This window comes from Molothrus ater, chromosome 1, assembly GCF_012460135.2.
Source record: "Molothrus ater isolate BHLD 08-10-18 breed brown headed cowbird chromosome 1, BPBGC_Mater_1.1, whole genome shotgun sequence".
Taxonomy (NCBI): Eukaryota; Metazoa; Chordata; class Aves; order Passeriformes; family Icteridae; genus Molothrus; species Molothrus ater.
In genome coordinates, this window is record NC_050478.2 from 112,057,230 (window position 1) to 112,075,886 (window position 18,657).

General features: G+C 34.8%; 1 long non-coding RNA gene across 1 annotated transcript in view; it reads left to right on the forward strand.

Moving 5' to 3' along the window:
- Positions 1 to 1,956, forward strand: part of LOC118684348 (uncharacterized) — a 42,448-nt gene extending 40,492 nt beyond the window's left edge. The window contains exons 3-4 of the long non-coding RNA XR_004979824.2: positions 1,281 to 1,365; positions 1,904 to 1,956. This is a non-coding gene — a long non-coding RNA (uncharacterized LOC118684348). The remainder of the gene's footprint in view (positions 1 to 1,280; positions 1,366 to 1,903) is intronic.
- The last annotated feature ends 16,701 nt before the right edge of the window (positions 1,957 to 18,657 follow it).

Below are 18,657 nucleotides of genomic sequence, written 5' to 3' on the forward strand. Positions count from 1 at the left end.
AATAAGTTGCGGAACTGATGTGTGTTTGTCTGCTAGTCACCAGCATTGCTTGTGCATTTCAAAAGCCTTGTCCGACCAGTGCTGACATATGGAGCTGCTCAGGGATGAATCATGAAGGAAACATATGGATTGAACATTTATGGTATTAAGATTCCATAGAAGCAGAAGGTGGCCTGTGTGGGCCCATAAGGATGATTCATAGAGTCACCCCTATGTTTTCTTGAGGGTGAAAGGAAACTTCATTCCATTTAATGTCGTATTTGCAAACTCACCACTGCTTTTATATCCATTTAAAAAGTTCGTGATAAGACTGCATGGAGACAAGCAGCATGACTTGGTAATTAAGGTGCAAGATTAGCTTGTTTAGCTGATGGCATTCCTTCAAACTGCACTGATCAAACCTCCCGTCTTTCCAGATGCAGAGTTTCCAAAGCAATTTTATGCACAGCAAGGCTACAGATTTATACACCTTCCCCAGGCTGTATTCCTATTACTGAAGCCATCCAGTCTCTGGCTGTTTGGTTTTTTTGAAAAGCCTGCTCAATATCTGACATTTTTAAAAAAAGTTATGCAGGAAATTTGACTGGAAAACAAGTTTGAGATTCTGCCTTCCATTAAGGCAGAAATTTAACTTTGAAATCTGCGAAGTTTAACCAAAGAAAACTTTCACAATTAAGGCTAATGCTTTTTTACAGCAGAAGCAATCTACAAACCCACTTGCTCCTGTTGTAGTGGAAGTTGCTGGAATAAGGAAAGGGCAGTGTTTAACATGTTTTCTGCTGCTGCTGGTCCTCCCATTAACTCCTTGCTTTCCTGCTGCTGGGGAACAAAATGCCAGGATGTGTGAGAGTGGTTTACAACTGGCTCTGAATTGTTATTTCTGAGGAAAACTAAGCAGATTTTGATAAAGAACCTAGTGGCATCTGGAATTTTTTGTAGCAAGAATGCTTGAATTTAAAAGCCATTTCCTTTTACCCATGAGGAAAATCATAGCTGACCATTACAAACTGGTGTAACAGATGCATTATAAACAGTAGTACCACACACATGGATAATTCTTAGCCAGAAATTTCATGAAGCTCCTTTTATATTTTTATGTGCACGTCAGTTATATATAGTTCATAATGTATATGGATATGTGCATCTAATTCTTACATACTACTCACAATTCAGTCACATAACATAATGCATTCATTATGTATGATGTGATAAATCCATAACGGTCTCACATCTATGTGGTAATCATGATCATTTTGGTTTAACTTCCATTTTTCTTTCAGATTCTTTCTTGTTGGTTTCAGGTTTTATTTCATCCAACCAGAATAAATTAGAATAAATTCCCTGAAAAGTTGAAGGATCAATAAAGTAAGTAAAAATTCAGAATAATTTTTTAGCTAATTCATTCTTCTGACCAAAAAAAAAAAAAAAAAGAAATGAAAAAAGATTATTTTACAATTCATTGACTTCAAAATGTTTTTGGGAAGATTTGGTTTTAGTCTTATAGGTTTAGGGGCTTGACTTTTTTTTGGGTGGTCTTCTTTTCCTTTTTATAAGTAACTTAAACTTCCCAGTGTGTTAGTTTAGCTTGTATGCAACAAATTGCTCATCTCATATTTTACCAACTCCTCAACAATCCTTTTTTTTTTTGAGCACAGTTTCCAAAAGATTAGTCCCAACTATGAAATAAGATCCACGTATGGATGGCAACTGTTAAATCCCCTTCAACAATCTTTCAGTCCTAGTCCTTTTCAGGGAGAAAAAATAGGCAAAAATGAAAAAATTCTTATATCACATAGATAAGGACTAGTATGAATTTTGAACATATAATTTAATTATTTTGGAGGTGTGATTGTAGGTTTAGCTATATAAAGGGTATATGAATTTGCCTTTTTCTTTTGAACAGAGAACATAAAATGGCAATCATGAGCAAAGAAAAGAGAAAGAAAGAAAAGAGAGAAAGAGAGAAAAGAGAAAAGAGAGAAAAGAGAGAAAGAGAGAAAAGAGAGAAAAGAGAAAGAGTTCTATTATCTCTTTTCACAGACCTCCAAACACCAGCCACCTTGAACATGGACACTGAAGCCATCGAGGAACCACACCCATCAGGACTATAAACTCCTTCATATTGTTTACTCACAGATAATTTAGGATAAGCTTGCTGAAATCTGTTTATTTGAGTATATGTAGAAATAATTAATAATGGATTAGAACTAAATGTTAGCAATGTGTATTGCCAACGAATGTCAATTTAGTATTGTTTCCAAGTTTGAAACGGGCCAAAGTTTTCAGTCTTTTAAACACTGCTATCACAGCCTTCCCTAATTCTCTTAACATGGATGTATTTATTTGCATATATATACATACATATGTATAATCACTTGCAATAAGTTAAAGAAAACTGTGATTATGAATCATGTTAGTAAATATTGCATAGAAAAAGGGTGTTTTAGATTGAGTTTAAAATTCTACAAATTATGTAGCTTCTGGTTAACTAGAAACACATGCAAAACATGTGCTTGAGTAAGACTGCAGAGGTAAACTGCAGGAATGGTGCATTTTCCAGGACACTATGCCTCCAGTTTTTGACAGATCAAAAGAATACTGATGTGATACAAATCTTTGTACACCAGCAGAAATTTTATAGATAAGCAACGTGAATATAACTTCTGCTTTCAATTTGCTTGAGAAAGACATTGGACTAGGAAATCTAAAAAGAGGCAAACCCAACAGAAATCTACTGAACCATTGCTTTTTTAATATGGCTCCTTTTGATAAAACCAGGTTTGTTCTTTAATTAGGTGCATTCTTCTGAACAGAAAACTAATCTATGAAGTATAGAGAATAATCTTATTGTGGAGTAAATGCAACTGTTCATAACTTAAATAATCTTCTTTCCAAACAGATGGATTTCTAATGATTACATTGACCTTGGGTTTGTACCTTTTGGTTCCAGGGGTTTTTAGGGTGGATTTTGGGGTATTTTGAGGTTGATTTTGGTGTCTGAGGGGTTTTGGGGTGGATTTTGGGGTGAATTTGGGGGATTTTGAGGTGGATTTTGGGGTGAATTTGGGGGATTTTGAGGGGAATTTTGGGCTTCCAGGAGGTATTTTTGGGGGTTTTGGGGTGGATTTTGTGGGGTTTTGTGGTCCCAGGGGTTTTGGGGTGGATTTTGGGGTAAATTTGGGGGATTTTAAGGTGGATTTTGGGTCCCTCCCCAGATCGAGTACTCCAGCATCTCTGACTACGCCGTCAAGATTGTCAAGGCCAACAAACTGGACCATGGTGAGAGCCCCAAAAATCACCCCAAAAATGCCCAAAATCCACAAAAATCCATGAAAAAACTAAAGAATGAAAAAAAGCTTAACATTTTAAACAATAAATTCATTAATATAGTCAACAAGCCTCTTATGCAAAGTTTTAGTTAAGTGTAGTTTGTAAGAAGGGAAAATTATGCTGTTGATTGAAAACAGACAGTTCAAAGCTCTTAATATATTATTAACCAATTAAGTCTGATTTACATGGAAAATGCTCTTGTATAAAATCAATATGGTTGTGCCCACACAGTCATGGTATTCATTCTGAGATTTCACTGGCTACTTATCAGATAATTCAAATCAAGCCACTGAGCTATAGATGTTGGCATGAACTTCTGCTACATCTCATTTATATTTTCTCTCTAAAGTAAGAGAAAACCTTACTTTAACTCCAGAAATGAGAGATCAAAAAGTGTCAACATTAGGGTCAAAGAAGTCTCTGAGTTGTGAATTGCACAAGCTGTTCTTGTGCTTTCCCCTATGTATCCATCCTTGACCAATGCTACAGTTATGACATTGGGACATCTCTGTTCTGATTCTTCTTTTCTACTTTTGTTTGACAGCCAGTATCTCTTGACCTGCATAAAAATTTAAGTCTTATATTTTTGTGGGATTTAGCACGTTCTAATAAAGAAATATTTGCATGTTGTTTGGGTATTTTTATTGTTACATATGAACATTCACTTGAAAAGTTTAGATAATTATTGTACAATTGTTTTCAAACTCAGAAAAACAGTCGTGATTTGAGGATTGCTTCCAAAGAAGTGAAAACAAATAAACAAACAAAAGAAACAAGTAAAGGTTATTTTATGACTGACAAAGTGTTCACTTTAGAAAATGTCATCATATTGATAAGAATATGTTTCCTCTGAGTGTGTTATGCTTTTCCACAATATGAATGATCGTGTCAGAACATGAAGCATATGCAACTGTCAAAATGTTACAGGCTAGCCACATGAGCTTGACTTGTTTATGAAATCCAAGCCTTAATTTAGTTCTCTATAGATAAAAAGAGTAAAAAGTTTCAGAAATATGATTATTTTCTTTGATATTATCACTCTTGTACAAAATAGAAGAATTCAGTTTCCCTTCCAAAAAGTCAAGAATAAATGCAATTCTAAACCATGTTGTTCTGATGCTCTTCTGCAATTATAAATGAAAATTTATATTTTCTAAGTGGCATAATCATAAAAAGTCACTAGCTAACAACAACAATAAAAAATAATGGATGAGGTTATAAAACTAGGAGTGCACTAAACATGGTGAATTAATTTTCAGTTTGTTGGCTGTAAAAAAGTCTCTCTGAATCTTTCATTAAATATTGCATCTGTTCATAAAATAGTTTCTAAAAAATTAGTATAAATAGCAGGTTTTTAGAAATATTTTTAGGTTGCAGTCTATCTATTAGGTTTTTATGTTTAAGATGGAAAGAAACACATAACCATAAGGAACAGTAAACTATTAAAGCTAAGTAATCTGAGGGAACACAGCTAGCCATCAAGAACTGTATATACAGATGCTGTTTGTATGAATGCATGAACATATTTTTTATCATTAAATAAGCACTTTTATGTGGAAAGATTCAAGTAAACTACGTGATGCTACTTCTGTTCTCTCTCCAGCTGCTTGCTGTATTGAACAATGGGGGTGACAGAGGCATGCATTGAACAATACCCTTAGTCTCCCACTATCTTCATGTTTAAAGTTGCATTATTTTTCAAACTGTTACAACTGAACTAACAAATAATCTAGGTTTATCATGCTTTATCTCAGATTGTTTGAAATTGTGTGTTTTCTGAATTTAGTTATTTCTAAGATGTGATACTCAAGTTAACCATCTTATTTTATAAGCAAATACACTGGCTAAACAGAAGGCTCCCTATTAGTGTTTTGCAATATTGCCTTACAGTTTGTTGGGAGTAAATGACAACATTCAGCTCACTTCAGATTATACTTGAAAACTCACAGAACTTGGTGTTATAATGCACTGCTGTTTTGATAATGCATATTTTTCACACAGTAGTAGTAATACTGAAATTTGGGTTCTGATTGATTTTTTAGGATTGTTGACTGATTTTTGGCAATGGAATTGAGCAAAACAGATTGAATTGGCTAAAGGGGACTTGAAAAGAAATTGGCTGCTGATCACTTTTCCATGTTTTTTCCTGTATTAATTGTCCAGATTATTATTTTTTCCTGTGTATATTAAGGAAAATCCATTCATATCATGAAACACTCTCATTCTGCTGTGATAAATTCCAGGCTTTAGGTGGAATTACTCCTTTACTCTTTTAGGTAAAAGATGAATGAAAAGTGTAGCATTGTAAACTGCTCATATCCTACTTTAATTTATTAGCTCAGAGTGCATATAATAACATCTTCTGGAATTAATAGCCTAATATTTCACTGTTACTTAGTGTAACAAATAAACTGTTATTTTATATATGTGACAGTAATCCCCAATGCCATAAATGGAGATTAATAATAAAGAGATAATAATAATGTGCTTAATGTGGGCAGTCCTTACAAAAAACACTAATACTTTATGTGGAAAACAACATCATAAAGTTATCCATTTATTGTTATCCTACAAGCACCTGTGAACTATTATTTATAATGTGATTGTTTTACAATTTCAGTTGAAAAGGAGAAGCCTATTATTTTTTCCACATAGAGTGTATGATGGTGGTAGGGAGGAGGATAAATATCTTTCCTGTGGTAAGATTGTGTGATGGAGTTGGGAGAAGCACTGTAATTGCTGTTCTTTAATGGCTGTAGCATTAAATAGCAGCCAGTGCTTTCCTTTCTTTATACTTTATTGAGTAGATGAGATTCATTGATCTGCTTTTCCTCCCCTATTTGCTTTCTTTGTGAAGAATTCAATTCGACTTTGTGTTCAGAGATCACTTTTTCATGACTTTTAAAGTTTAGTGAGTTCACTAGTCAGGTTCCATCTGCTACTGTATTCTCTGTAAAAGCACAGTTCTCAATTTTCTCTTTTATCTACTGTCAGGTTTTACTCTGTTTGGGGGATAGCTTTAGGAAATGGATTGTATTTCTTTCAGGCATGTCTGGTGATAGGGAAAGCTTTCCAGGGTTTACAGGTAAAAATAAGCTTATACTTGGACCACTGCTGTCCTGTACACTGTGGCAGTCCAGTGCCTAAACAAAACAAACAGAAATATTGTCAAAAAAAGAGTAATTTTGAAAAGAGGGATATTCTGAATGAAATAAAGTTATTTGCTAAACCTAGAGACAAGGCTGGAGAGATCAAGTTGGTTTGGGGTTAGAAGAGATGTACCTCTACAATGGAAAAAACTACCTCATGTAGAAAATGTCTCAAAACTGGACTGCTACCAATAAACCTGTGGATATAAAACATGAAATTGTAGGCTTTAGAAAATTGGGAAATAATATGTGTAGGAATTGAATTTCCCACAGAGAAATTCAAACTTCCAGTTTGAATGCACATGCTTTGATTCAAATTCTCTGATGACCTGCATGGTGCCTAATGTGAAGCACACATGTATTAAAAGGTATCATTCTCTATGCAGTTCTAGTGCCTTTCAAGTAAATAACACCTCAAGAAGGAATACTTCATAAATTCATAATGAAGCTAAAGAGTCAGAATTATAATCCATGCCTTCTGTCAAATGTTACCCAGAACAGTCTCAAGTTGCCTGCTGTAAGAGATAATTAAATTGTCTCAAAAAAGGATGTTTTGGATTGGAGGTAAGGTATAGTTAGATAGATTAGTGATAGTTACCATACTATATCTTCTAAAAGTTCACATTTTGTGTTATACATTCTTTAGTTTTTATATGTTCTTGCATAATTGTTATCATTTACCTTTAAAATGTTTAAACATCCAAACCAAATAAATACTTGTAATGGAAGAATGAGAAAAAAGCAAGGCAGTAAGTGTGATACAGGAGGAAAGCTAGAACAAGTAAGAGACATAGAGCACAAGCTTTTATTTATAGTAGAATATTATATATATATACATATATAAAAGATAGTATAATTGTATATAGTATATGTTATACAGTATATACTATAGCAGTTGTATTAGTATAGTTTTGAAGATCTTTTCCATCAAACAATGCCCCTTCTGATGTTTGGTGGAATGAATTTTGGCTGTGTAGAGTAAATCTATTTTCATATTTACAGATTACCCGACATTGGGCATTTCTGCAAGTAGTAAGTTTTCTTGCTGGACAAGTTTCATTTCATGTGTGACAGCAGCAGAATTGCTCTCAGGCACACCAAATTAAACTAGCAATAAAATCTGAAATAGCCCACTTTTATTGCACAATGACGTTACTCTGTTTTGTGCCTTCAAATGCGATTTAAGGCCTAACACTCAAAACGAAAAACATTTTTATTATAAGGAGGTCAGTAAATCCTTTGAGCGATCATTAAATTTGTGAGTGTATGGATTGAGCAACTCTATTACTCCAGGAAAATAATATTTTGGTGGACAATGTCAGAAAAAAAAGTATTGATTAAAATTTTAATGATCAGTGAAAAGCTGAAACCACATTTACTCTTGCTTGTTTTCAATGGAAAAGCAGTATTATCAAAGGTTATTTTAATATCTTACTATTGAGTGATTCATAGTTACAAGTCATATTTATGGTGGGTGGTGAGGCACTGCAACAGGTTGCCTAGAAAAGTTGTGAAAGCCCCATCCCTGGAAGTGCTCCAGGCCAGGTTGGACAGGACTTTGAGCAACCTGATCTAATTAAGTGTGTCCTAGCCCATGACAGGGGGGTTGCAACTCGATGACCTCTGAGGTCCCTTTCAACCCAAACCATTCTATGGTTCTGTGATTCTGTGTTGAGCTGTAGATCCATAATTAATCTTGCTACTTATAGATGGTCTTGTTCCTCAGCGTGGAACTTTCTTCCTTGCTGATACTAGGAGCACAAATTTCAAGTCCTTATACCACTATATGAGTTGTGGTTTCTTAGACATGAAAATGCATGGTCAGATATACTCCAGCTGATCTTTTTCCTGTCTGGGCCTTATCCCACATGACGCCCAGGAGGAGCATACTGCCTGTCCTCCCTCCACAGAGACTGACCAGTTCTGCTCATTCTGCACAATAGAATTTCTCTGCAGTCTTCCACATTTCATATCAAAACTCACTCTCTTGCAATTCTCTCATCTACCTCTCTACTCAGCTACTGACTTCTGAGCCCTCTGAAATCACATGCCCTCAAAAATACGAAAGATCACTCATCAGATGCAGGAAGGAAAATCCACTAGGCTGAAAACACAGTTTTTGCTTCACATAAACTGTATTGATTAAATATATTAAAAAGTTAAAACTATTTTTTGAGGTCTTGATTGAGCAGGTCCAATTGCTTTGGCTGAACGAGATAACTGTCTTAGCTACAGAAAATGTTTACATTTCCTTTGTTGTTGTTCATGTTCATTTATCTGCGAGTAGAAGATAGTAGGCAAATAGAATTGAAAAAAGGAATGCAATGATACCTTCTGACCCACAGAATAGCCACAAAATTCAGCAAAGATTTTACAGTGGTATTTAAAACGCTTTAGCAAAGTGCTTGCTTTTTGAAGTCAATTTCAGAGGAAGCTATTTCACCCCATTTACTTCCAATTTTTCAATAAACAAGAAGCTCAACTATTTGTCTGTACAGCAAGTTGTGAAGAGTACTCTTTCACATGACAGCACACAACTATTTACAGCACAAGTTTAATTATCAAACATCTGGTTTCCATAGCAACAGAAGGATATTTCCTATACAAAAATAACTTGCACATTCGTTTCAAGGCTAATGCATATCTAAGATGTAAGCTTCCAAATCTTGGGCTGAATCAGATCAAAGTTGTAGTGATTGTACTATCTTTGCATATAATATCACCCCAAAAGCATCTAAAGAGTGGTGTCATTTTGATGTTTGTTTTCAGTAAGAATTTTCTGTCCTTAAACCAAAGGTAGGATAAATAAGTATGTAGAAAGAGAAGATTTCAAGAACTTCTCTTTTTGTTTTGCCGGTGGACAATTCCCCATGAATGAAAATTTGTGAGTTGTTTTCTAATCAGTAGTCCTCTATGGGGAGCAAAGATTCAGTGAAAACCTTTTTTTAAAGTTATACTTTAACTTTGGACAGTTATTATCCAAGAAAAATTACAGTTAAAGTATTTTTATTCACAGTTAATATTTTGCTACTGGAGGTTTGGTATCAGAATTGCTATTTTGCAGGGGCTTTTCATCAGTGATTGCTGTAGGGTGTATAGCCATAGAATACATTAAATGCAAATTCAGCAATTCTAAATTCAGCAGTTCTAAGCCCAAAGGAACATCATAGACTCAAGCTGCTCAGGAATTAACACCTCTTTATAATACTAAATGATTGAAAATGAAGGATTTAGTCCAAATAAGCAAATTGCTCTGGTTTACACCATGTATTAGGTCATGTTATATAACCAGAAGTATCAGATCTGATCTTCAAATTCTATCAAGATATATTGTCGCAGACATCTTTCATGAAAAATCCTTTCTTAGGATTTTTCCTTGTGAGAAGCTGCAGTTTCAGCAACCAAAAGTAAACAATGGTTATCTGCTGCTGTAGAATGCAACAGGTAGACCCGTGATTGGTCTCCTGTGGGTGTTTGGATTTCTTGACCACTCATGGCAGAGCTGGCTCTTGCTCTCTGTCTGAGACACAGATCTTTGTTATTCATTCTTTTCTATTCTTAGCTTAGCTAGCTTCTGAAGAAATCTTTTCCTTTCTATTTCTTTTTAGTATAGTCTTAATGTAACATATATCATAAAATAATAAATCAAGCCTTCTGATCATGGAGTCAACATTCTCGTCTCTTCTTCATCCTGAAAACCCTGACCATGGTCACAATATATAGTATGCTTCCATAACACAAACAAAAATTGGTCTTTCTCAGAATGATATCAGTTAGTTGTAATAACTGTATTTAGGATTTCAGCACTTGGATTTATATTATGTTTATATCTAATAAACTTCTCTTCCTCTGCAAGTAATACAAGACCATTCTGGCAGTGTTACTGTAGCAAAAGTTTATCTCCACTTTCTCATCCACTCTTCCTTGTCACCCTCAAATGAGCATAGAAAAATGTCAGATTTTAAAAATTGCTCTAATGTTCAACATGCCTGCACTCTAATGATCAGAGTAGAAAAAATAAGTGCAGACTGCAATCCTATCTTGGAGAAAACTTAGCTGGCTACTGTCTCTTGTTCAAGCTTTCCTGTGTACATGGTGTATTTGAGCAAGGAGGGCAGGAGTGTGAAATGAAATATCTTCCCTTTGCATCAACAAGTTCAGATAATTTTAGCTGCTGGAAGTTTCATGTAAGGGAAGCAGTATTAAAGTTCTAAAATGTTTAGTACATTGCAGGCAAAAAGCAACATCTTTAAAAGCATCCAGAAATGAACTGGAAATGAAACTGCTGGCAGTGAAGTAAAACATTCTCCTTGATATGCAAAGGAACAGCCATTTTTTAGTCCTTGTGAAATAGATGGCAAAAGTCTACAGGCTCCAGGATCAGGTTTTAAAAATTCATCTTGGAAGGAGGAAAATGTGCTTCACATAGCAGTAATTGCAGCTGAAAAAATAACAACTGTTGTTTCTTTACTAAACAGAAATACACCTTGTCATAGCATGCTGAGATGAATCATAAATCAAGAAATTGTGTTGGGAGTGAAAATTCGGCCCCTTGAAGTTTTGAATTGATTCAGAAACAATATTTCACTCAGCAGTGAAATAATAAATAATAAATCCTCTTCATAATGAACCGAGGAGCAAAAATGTGAAGTCTGAGTACCAAGTATTGCACCTACCTATCTATCAAGGCAGCTAATATCACTGCTCTTCTGAATGGTAACAGTGCCTTGGCCTAGCTGGGATGAGTCTCAGGCAGCAACGTCCATTCCATCTGCAGCCTTCACTGGTCAGAAATGAGCTGACAGTCCTCACTGCCTTTTCCAATGAAACAGAGCTGCAGAGCTGAATGTCGGTTGCCTAGCTCATACAGCTGGTGACAAAGATCAGATGGGACAAGTAGCGAAAATAGAGATTATTCAGAAGGCTGAAGTGCCTGGCAAACTCTTGTCTGTTAGAGATACTCCAGAACTTTAAAATTCAAAAGTTTCCGTCTTTTGGGAGAGAATGAGACAAACTGAAAATGATACAGGACAGATTTGTTCTCATGACAACAGTTTAATGGAAATGGAAAAGGAAATTAACCCATTCTTCTCATGAAGGGAAGATTGAATCAGTGGATTAACTTCTTAATACTGAAACTTTTAAGTAAACCAAATTTAACTGGAAAGGGAAGTAAGGTGATTATGCATTTGTTTATACACTTCACACATTCTTTTTGAGACCTGCATGAAGTTTAGGATATGCTATTTTGCAACAGTTATTGGCATGATATTTTTAATATGTTGGTTTTTTGTAATAATTGTAGCAACTGGAAAAATCTTTAATGCTTTTTCCAGTTCCATAAATAGTTCATTAAAATGCCTTTTTTTAGGGTTATACCCCTGCCCAGTTGCTTTGTACTTTACACTACAGGTTTCACCACTGTTTCTCCTCTAACAGATAAAATCTGCCCTGTAACTATTTTCTACTGATGAAGTGAGATACTAAAAATTTTATTTCCATCCTTCTTACGTAAGGAGTTCTCCATGTCACATTTTGCAGCACCGATAATTTTTCTATTGCTTATTTCTACTATATATCAAAGCACCTTTTTAATTTACTGATCCTAGCTTAAATTTCTCTTGTTTCTTGTTTTTGTTGTTGTTTCTAATGAGCTTGATGCCACTAAGATTAAAAGGGACTTAAAAAAAAAGGAGCTGTAAAGCAGCTTTGATCTCCTAAGGTGAAGCATATTTTTGTGCAAAGCTTTTTCCTCCTGAGGCATGTTAAGAGTTGAATTGATCTGGAGGGAAAAGAAAAAACAAAAAAAAACAGGTGGATGAGGAAACTAAGAGGAAGAAAATGTGTGAACCTTTAATAAAAATTAGACTTGCTTACTTTCAGCTTGTGTTACCAGCTTTTTTCCTACATTTTATTTAAAACATAAAAGAATTCAGACCTCCATTGTTCCAAATTCACTGAAGAAAAGAAGCTATTTTCCTGAGAAATTGAATAAGAATTTGGCATGCCAAAGCTTTTTTTTTTCTCTTTGATATATGAAAATGTTCCTTTAATTGGGCTTTGCTCAAGATTGCATATTAATTAAAAACTAAAAGAAAGTAAATAAATATATGTTAGATACAACCCAATTCATTGGATACAGATCCAAACAATTTCCTGGTTTGTTAGACACTAGGTAAAAGCTTTAAATTGTTTAAACAGTCTTAATGCCACATAACAACCTAAATCTAAGAATAAGCCATTCTAGAGATTGTGTACACATGGACTAATACTGGTTTCTATCCTAAAGAGATTACAACAAAAATTTAGCCGAGGATGGGAAGGCAATGTCAAGCTACAAATCCTGAGTGATAAACCAGCAAGGTCAGTGAACTACAAGGTTTTGTATAAGGAGTAACTCGACACACGTCAGTTTCAAAGCCGTTGTCAGTTGCTCTGTTTTCAGTTTTGTGAAAAACAAAATCTGAGAAAGGGTTTTTAAAAAGTCACTGCTTGTCTTTACTAAGGACTCTGGGGAAGAGCGATGGTTGGGTTCTCAGCTTACTTGTTTGTTTTACATTCTCAGAAATTCTCCTCCATGGAAGAGGACAGTTTCTACATCCTTAAAAGGACAGAAAGACTTGGAATTATGTTCATCATTTATCACAGCTTTGCTTTCATTGTTGGTTGTAATTATTTGTAAAGGCACAAATGGAACTAGGCACTTGACTGTCCTTTGTGCCGTTGAAAATCTCACCCTCTGTGCATAATTTAGTGCATACCAATTAACATTTCTCAGTTTGGTTTAGACTTTAGACTTGGTTATGTCTTTTGCTTTAAATATAAAATTGCCTTAGGAGGAAAGGGTTGTTAGTTTTCTGAATATTTTTCTCTTTTGTCAGAGATTAAAACATTTTCCATTTCTTAGAGAGGAATAATAAAGATTTTTTGTTTAGTTCTGTTGCAAATAGTGCTGCATTAGTATAACAGCATTGCATTTTCCCCCTCAAAGGGAATCTAGGTGTTCTTTGTAAAATTTGGACATGGCAAGTTAACACAACAGTGCCCCTCCCAATGAAAGGAGAATCTACTAACAGACTGTACTTAGAGCTAGTAAAAAATGAGGTTTATTTTTCTCTCATTTTCTCTTACCAGGGTATAGTTTTCCTGTTCTTTTCACATGGCACAGTCCTTGACAAATTTCAACATCCTATAAACTTAGGCTGGGAAATTGTGCAAGCTTGACCAACTCTGATGACTCATAAGATTGCTCATATTATAATAAAGTAAGTTCTGATACATTTCCAGAAAGAAAAATGTCAATAACAGAGACATAAACCAACGTACAATTGCATTACTGGTCTTTGTAGTTGTAGAGCCTAACAACAAGTTTGAAAAACAAGAAAAGTTCACCTCTCAAAGCTGTCCCTTCTTAAAATTACATGCCTCAGGAGCCTAAACTGTGACACTCTAATGACCAGATCTGATATTGATGAATTGGTTATTGCCCTCAGGGCCCTCTCAATGCTGTCTGGATAAGGCAAAGAGGAGATAGATGACTGACAAGAACCATTGTCTATTACTACACAAGCATGGAAAAAGTCTCTCCATTTGTCAGGAAGATATGTAATTGGAAAAGCTGGAACCTGGAATACACTACCCACAGCGAGGGGAATAAAGACTCTTGCTTTTCCTTTCATAAGGTGCACTAACAGGGGTCTCAGGAAGTTTCTTTGTTTGGAGAAGCTGATGATTCTCTGCTTCTTCTGGAAGAGCTGTGTGTCTATGCAGTGTTCAACTGGACTCATGCCATCACTGTTTCCCTTATTAGAAGAAGCCTGTTATGAATAGAGATTTAAAAAATGTGAAAGCCAAGTTGGAGAAAGAATCAGACAATTTATTAGAGATGAGAACATAAATGCAGGTTATGTCAGAGGCTGAGGGATTTTCACATGTAAAATTCTGCAAATGTGATGCTTTGCTGAGATTGCCTTATCTGAGAAATGCTCATTTATCAGAGAGATAGGCAGATATAGGCTCTATAGCTGAATAAGAATTTGTTTATCTCTCCTAATTCAAATAAAAGCATAATTTAAAGATGAATCAGGCAAATACATAGAGGAGCTTTTATGCAACTTCCAAACAGCAATTTAATTTTATAACAACCAGCAGAGAGCAGTGCTACTTTGCAGTTAGAATGCGATCACATTAGAATCTTGAAAGCTTTTTCAGCAGAAACTTATCAATGTTCTATATAGCCCTTCTTAAATATCTGTCTTTATAAAAGTTATCATGTTATGTCAATCATGAACTTTTAGCAGTTTTCCACTGAAATTAATCAGGAGTAACTGGAAATATTCTGACAAATAAAGGGAAGAAATTTCATTTCTCATCCTAGAATTCTTTTAGCTTAACCAATATATTCAAATTTTCTCCTTATTCATTTAAATGTTGTATTAAACTGCTGTAAGAAGAAAAAGAATAATCAACTGTCAATTGGAATTAAGCAGTAAATAAGTACAACAGATCTCATACACTCTCATACACATTTCAAACTCTCCTAGGGCTGGAAACTTTTTATTTCCCCCTCTGGATGCAGTGAGAACATCTGAAGCTACATCATGAAATGGGGAGTCTTATAAGTGGTTGAAGATGAAAAAAAGGCTTTTTTGGAAAAAGAGAGAGCATTCATGGCAAACTTTTTTCCTTCGATCTTACATATTGTTGGGGTGAAGGCGGATATGATTCATCAGACATCCATGTAACAATATAGCTTTTTTGAGATACGTTTGTTCAGAAAGTTATGTATTATCTGGACAAAATTGTAAAGGTGAAGACATGCAGGTGTGATCTTCACAGAATCCTGCATGTAGAATCTAAATCTGAAGTAGTACCATCATTCTAACCAGTATAAATGGGCATGAATAACAGGTTGCCAATCTGCCTGAACAGAGTGAAAACACCATATGTACTTAAACCCAAAACTAAGTTATGTTAGTAGTCATATCTACTTCTTTGGAGGTAAAATTCCTAGCTGAACATTGGATACTTATTTTTTCTTCTTTTTTTTTTTTTTTACTTCTCTCCTGAAAAACTTGAACAGAATCAGATTTTTTGATCAGTGGATTTGATTTTTTATTTTACTAAGACTACTTTAAAAAAAAATTGTATGATCATTGACTTGACATCATGTATTATGATTCGTAGAACTCTAACTTTATGCTTATCTTCTTCTTGGGACATCCCAAGGTACTTAGGAGACTTTTTATCCCAAAAGAGTATCTAAGAATACCATGAATATTTTACACATTCTTAGTGACAATGTAATTGATTAATAAAAAAAAAGAAGGACGAAATATCAAGCTTGTGTTACAGCTCTTAATCTGACTCCTGACTGTGAATGAGCAATGGAAAATCCTTGAGTCACAAAGGGAGGTACCCAAATTAGGCTGAAATCATCTTTACCACTTGTCGCATTCAAATATGTGAGACTTGAGCATTCATGTCAGTTCTCTGAACACACCAGAAGTTAAGTGATTTCTAACTCTTTAGCTTCTCCTTAAAATAGTGTATTTGGTAATTTGTGGCATCCAGAGCACCAAAAAGAAATATACAAATAATCATATACAGATAATCTCAAAGGATTATCAAACTAGAAATTAACTAGGTGGTATCCCCACTGTAAGAGGAATGTTAAACTGAAGGCTGGACTATAATTTATACCTCCTGTTGGCTTAGCTAATAGAGACTTGAAGATCTCAGAGTTCAATACATACTTTTATTTGTGTATTTTATGCACCCGGTTGTAAGTTAAGTCTTCAGCAAAGGCATGTTTTCACAGCTGAATCTTGAAGGAAGTAAATTATGTTTATAGCATGTTTACCATTACTAATGGATGCAGTCTATGGGCTCTACTTACATACAAAATGGAGTTTTGTATGAATTACTATCAAGCCAGTAACATTTTGCTTTTATATAATTGTGTGGTTGCCAGTAAATCTTAATATCTTATTAAGCTTCCTTAAGAATTGAAAAGTGCTTCAGGGAGGTGCATGTTTCTGTGTAATAGCAGCACTTTTTTTGTCCTCTTGATTTGGTACACTGTGCTAAATTATGAAGGTTGGAAAAGTGAAAAAGAATTGTATTTGTAAACAAACAATGGGCACATCTTTTATAAAAATGTGCTAATACCCTATAAACGGAGAGTGGGCAAACAAGGTATTCCTGTGTAAATTATTCATAAAAACTGTCAATGGTAAAGGTTTGGTAACAGTTAAAAAAAACAACAGTGAAGTACTCCAAAGAGAAACATATAACCTTTGGGTTAGATGTTTATTGCCTGACAGTATGTGATGTTCAAACTAGAGATATCAAAGCTCTGAACACAGCAACTGTTAAATCATTTGCCATGTGATATGTTATGTGAATGGTCTGGCTGATAAAAAGCTGTGTAATTCTCTTTTTTATTTTAAATTATCTTTTAAATTATACATTGATGCCCTTTTTAAAATTTTTGTGAATATAGATATATATAATGCAGTTCTGCATTATGTTATGAAAATAAATACAAACAATGATAGCAGCAGGAACACAGTGGTGCAGAGACAGGGTAAGCCAAGGTCAGTTTTGGTCACTGCCCTGCAGTTTCAAAGCTTTTCGGAAAGGGAATGCATCAAGCAAGATGATGAGTCATAAAGCTGTAAGGAAAGAGGGGGTGGGGAAAGGAAAAGAAATGTCCTCAGGGATGTAGCTTGCTGCTACAAGCTTATCAGTGAAGCTTAAGTCTACGTTCTGACCTGGGTATTACATTGGATTCCATTTTCTTTGCCAACCAAGTGAGCATGAAGGCCTTAGAGATGCCTTTTTCAAACATTCAAAATGATCTGCAGACATAAAACAAAAGAGATTTGTCCTCCCAACACATGTGCTGTAGCAATGAGTCTATAGCTTTGATGACCCTTCTGTCGTTGTAAAAAAAATAACAATTTACAGCAAGACCATTAACTTAATCATGTCTGAGAACCTGAAATGTGACAATATCTATTTAGGCTGATCAGAGAAATGTGCTGCACGTTTCTGTAATATCTGTGATGCTGCTAAACTGTAGAAGAGCAGGAGATGTTTGGTTTCCCCATTGTTTGGCCTTGTGGTCATTTAATAACCATTAAAAATTTAAGTTATTTTAACACTCCTGACACTTACTGATGACAATTTCTGTGACCTTAGTTTAAAGAACTGTACGTGTAAGATTTCTCTGGTGTAATAAGGCAAGCAAAGTCTGTGATAGGTCAGAAATGGCTTTGCATGAGTGTGCCCTACATTGTTGAATTTGATTTTGTGTTTAGCTGCTTTTTATCTCTGGGGAAATCTTTTTATTTGGATGTAAAGAACTTTTTGAAAATTCCACCACACACATCATTTTAATGGTTACTGTTGCTTAGTTGTAACTCAATCAACTTCTCAGTGAAAGGAAACACTCATAAAGATCACATTCTCAAGGAACCTTTGGAGAAGGTCAATGAAATCAGAAGTTGGCTGAAAAAAGTAAACAGGAAGATGATTTCCTCAGATTCACACACAGGCAATCTAAGGTCACCGTATCCCTCTGATTCATTTCTTCTGTATTACCAGGTGTTGACAAATAAACAACAATGCAGAAAAACCTTTGATATTGATGGAGGTGAAGAAGTGAAGTTTTTCCTTGATTTTCTATTTTAAATTTTTGAAGACAATTTTTAGACTTGGCTTCTCCAGAATTGTTTTATGAGATGGGAATTGATTTTCTGAAGAACTTTGACTCTGAAGTATTAAATTTCATAACAAGTCTCTTACATGTCCATGTCAATTTAAGTCCATACGTTCCAGGGAGAGAGAAGAACATGTAGCTTTGCTTAATACTTTTTTCTTGCTATTCACATTCAAATCACCAAAATTCTTGCAACTTTGTTTCTCTTTAGCCTTCTCTTTTTCAGATGTTTTTAACAGTCTTCATTAAATTATCCAGTGGGCCTGGAAATTCTCATACCTAAATCAGAATGTTTTTGAAAACAGAAGAATTTATTAGGTCAAATGCAATGGTTAATAAATGTTTTCTTCACAATAAACCAAGCCTCTGGAAAAGGATTAGAATGCTAATAGAAGTGGCCCTCATGGAGTGCTGGAAGTGAGAAGGGTTTAAGTGTTTTGAGACAGCCAAATT